This window comes from Myotis brandtii, unplaced genomic scaffold (genome assembly GCF_000412655.1).
Source record: "Myotis brandtii unplaced genomic scaffold, ASM41265v1 scaffold32, whole genome shotgun sequence".
Classification (NCBI taxonomy): Eukaryota; Metazoa; Chordata; class Mammalia; order Chiroptera; family Vespertilionidae; genus Myotis; species Myotis brandtii.
The window spans coordinates 3,003,056-3,007,255 of NW_005362269.1; positions in this window are offsets into that span (position 1 = coordinate 3,003,056).

Consider the following 4,200-nt stretch of genomic DNA (forward strand, 5'->3'; position numbering starts at 1 on the left):
TAATTGAGTCTCTTTCTCTTGCTGCTTTTAAGATTCTCTCTTTGTCTTTTGCTCTTGGCATTTTAATTATGATGTGTCTTGGTGTGGTCCTCTTTGGATTCCTTTTGTTTGGGGTTCTCTGCGCTTCTTGGACCTGTAAGTCCATTTCTTTCACCAGGTGGGGGAAGTTTTCTGCCATTATTTCTTCAAATAGGTTTTCAATATCTTGCTGTCTCTCATCTTCTGGCACCCCAATTATTCTGATGTTTGTACGCTTGAAGCTGTCCCAGAGGCTCCTTACACTATCTTCATATTTTCGGATTCTTTTTTCATTTTGCTTTTCCGGTTGGGTGTTTTTTGCTTCTTCGCATTTCAAATCTTTGACTTGATTCTTGCGCTCCTCTGGTCTGCTATTGGGTGTCTGTATAATATTCTTTATTTCAGTCCGTGTATGCTTAATTTCTAGTTGGTTCTTTATCATAGCATCGAGGGTCTCATTAGTTTTCGTGACTCTCTCCTCAAGTTTATTGACAGCTTCTAGCACATTTTTGCAAGCCCTCAAAATTGCGATTTTTAGCTCTATATCCTCCATTTCTGTCATGTTTTTTTGTCTCCGCATTTTTTATGCTTTCTTGGTGCACCCCCTAGTGGTCTTTGTGCGCAGTCTTGTTCTAGTTGAGCCTTGATTGTTGTAGTTAATACTAGAGGGATTTGACCACCAGGCCGACTGGCTGTGTGAATCAGCTGTGTCTGCCGCGGAAAACTTCTGTCCTCTGGGGAGGTGCTAATCTAGCCTTTGCCTGAGGCGATCCGGCAAATGGCTCTGCGCAGGGCTTGGGCGGGGCGGGCTCAACAGGGCGGGCGGAGGGAGCCGTTATGGTGCCCTCAGTCCTGTTCCCAGAGGCTCTGCTTCTCAGAACCCCAGGAACCGCTGCAAACCTCGGAGAGAAAGCTGCCTTCCAACTGATGCCAGACACTCCCGCTTCTCCCGTTTGGGTCCGAGTCCCCAGCGATTCGCCCGTATCTGGAGCTCAGAGTCTGAGACTCCCCCCTGACCGAAAACGACAACCGCGCTCTCAGCCACCAGCCCGCTTTGCGCGCGCACCTCCGCACCTGAGTATTTTCCACACTGCGCCTCCTCTGAGCCTCGGTGTGCTGTTATTTTTCCTTCTAGTTGAAGAGTCTCTCCTCAGCCAGCCTTCCTGTGGTTCTGGGTGATGTCCGTTCCGTCTTTTAGTTGTATTTTTGAAGTGGTTGTTTGCGGCAGCAGTCTGCGGTGTTTACCTATGCCGCCATCTTGGTCTCTCCGCCATTTGTTATCGCAAAACAAAGTCTTGATGGTTGGGTATGTTATTACCAAATATCTGAATATTTTCCTCTTACTCCTCTCCTAGGTCCTGAGTCAGACTGAAAACACTGGATCCAAACTTTCATTTGATGATATTCACTTGACAAATTTTTATTGAGTGGCTACTCTGTGCTAGTCACTGTGTTAGGTACAGGGGTCACAATGGGGATTTTCATAAGATAGACATTTCCCTTTTCTAACATGATTTGTACTCTATTGAACAGAATTAAATGAGTATGTTAGCTCTGGTCCTCTGAGAAATAGGCATCAAGAGACTTATTGGAGAACATGTCTGTAAAGGAAAATGGAGAGGGAACTGGGAGAGTTGGGGCAGCATGGTTGAGATATCAGACCATCATGCCTGTCTGACCCCTGTGGGGGAGAGAAGGAAGGAAGGAATGGGTATAGGAAGAATCCATTGCTCTATTCTCATGAAGTTTTGGCAAAGCTACTGAGAGTCTTCCAGCCAAGTTAGCAATCAGCAGTCACATCTTCTAAAAATGAACCTGTTGTAGTATTCCTCTCAGCTCGGTCTTGGGTAGAGCAGCTGGTGAGAAGTATGGCTTCAGTGCTGGGCCATCACATTATATACCCTCAGTCAGAGATCTGAGAGAATTTTCATGGCCACCACAGCATGTGTTGAGTATCATGATAGGGAAAGTACAGGGTGCTGTGGGAACATAAAGCCTGAGAGACCACAGGCTATCCTGAGGAAGCGATATCTTGGGGCAATAATTCAAACTTATCCAAGAGAGAGGAGGGGACAAAAAGGGGAAAGCATGTCAGGCAAGAGAGAATGGAGAGCAAGAACGAGAGTGAGAGCAAGGAAGTTGCTGAAAGAAACACAAGGAATTCATTCTGACTTAAACACAGGTGCCAGGACAATGAAGGTGAGAAAGGAGGGAGGAGTTGGGAGAAATGAAGTTGAAAGGCAGTCAGGGTCAACTCTTAGCGATAGAAGCAGTTTAAGTTTTATATCAATGGCAAAAATTATTGAACTATTGTTGTTTATTTTAATCGATTTTAGAGGGAGAGGAGAGCAGAGGGAAAGAAAAAGAGAAAGAGATTTGTTGTTCCACTTATTTATGCATTCATTGGTTGATTCTTGTATGTGCCCTGACCCGGGATCAAACCCACTACCTTCGAGTATGGGAATGAACCTTTTACTAACTGAGCTACCTTGCCAGGGCAGTTGAGGTGTATTAAGCAGGGAGTAGGTTAGTGGAGGGAGAGTGGGAGTTGAGTAATGTGATCATTTTTGCACTTTAAAAATATACTTCAGTGGCTATGTGAAGAGTGGTTTGGTTGAATACAAAACTGGAAGCCATAAGACAAGTTAGGAGGTTCTTAGTGTCATCCGAGTGAAACATGAACCAGACAGCAACTTGGACTATGGCACCATTTATGGTCATTTGAGCCATAGTCAGGGATAAAATGGAAGACTGCGAATTTAATGAATGTAGTAGATGAAGTAGAGAGGGGGGGAAAGGACACTCAGATTTCAGACTTATTGACCTTGTGACATTGAAGGATTACTTAAATTCGTTGGACTTTGGTTTCCCAGTCTGAAAAACGAAGGCAATAACACCTACTTATAAGGTTGTTTTGAGGTTAAATTAGATAATGTAAATTAAGTATCTTACACAGGGCTTAGCTTATAAATGGTACTGCCCTCCTGACTGCCTCTGTATGCAGCAAGGATGTAAGGTGCATTCCTATTGGAGAATCAAGTTAACTGTAAAGAAAATTAGGTTTTCTCTGTCTCTATGATTTGTCTTTTCTGTTTGTCCTCATCGCTTACATTATTACATTGCATGTAAGTAAACACCACTTTAACTCAAAGATCTGAGTAAAACCTTTTGTTAAGCCTTCTGATAGGAAATCTCCACACCTATAAAATGAAAGGCTCCAAATAAGTTGTGAACAATCTATAAACAACACCTAACCAGGCAAATCATGTCCTCTGGGGAGTGTGTGTGTGTGTGTGTGTGTCTGTGTGTCTGTCCATCCCTCTTTCTCTTTGCTTCTTTCTCTTTTTGAATCTTAAGCCAAGTGACCTAAGAAGAGAATAAGTACTGGGTGTTTATTCATTCTGGAAGATTCTTCCAATACTGGCCTTTGTTTGCTGACTGGACCCCCTGGAGCTGCCTTTCCATCTTTTTCTTGAACCTGTTTTGGCAGCCTCCATGAGGACTCCCTTTCCCCTGAGCACAGTCCACATCTGCTTCAAGTGACCAGAATCATCTTCTCTTGTCTGCACTCATAGAACCCTGAGGTGTCCAGTCCCTTGGACTTTCTCTCCAGTCATCTCAAGATAAGGAGCCGTCCCTTGGGGCAGAGAGCCAAACATGTATCACTGCTGGTGCAGTGTCGTTGATCACAGCTGTGGACCCAGTTTAGGATGGTATTCCCAGGGAATTCCAAGCTGATCTCAGAATATCTGAAACCCTGAGTCCTGGACCTGAGGTTACTAAAACATGCCCAAGGTTATTTCCCATTTTATTGTGCATAAGAAATACCCCAGAAGCTTGTTAAAACACAGGTGTCTGAGCCCAGCCCAGGTATTCTGAAGCAGCATCTCCTGGGTTGGATCTAAGGAGTCTATATTTAAAGGAAGTACTCCAATTTAGATTTTTACTTCTAAAGTGTAGTTCTTAGACCAGCGACATGAATATCACCTGGAAGCCGTTAAAAATGAGGAATCTCGGGCCCCTCACCAGACCGCTAGAATCCATCTGAGTTTTTAACAAGATTCCCAGGGGATTTGTTACACATTAAAAGTTTTAGAATCACTGATCTAAAACAATGAAAGCCATATCTTCCAACCAGGGGAGATTTTTGCCCCCCCCCCCCCCCCCCCCCCCCCCCCCCCC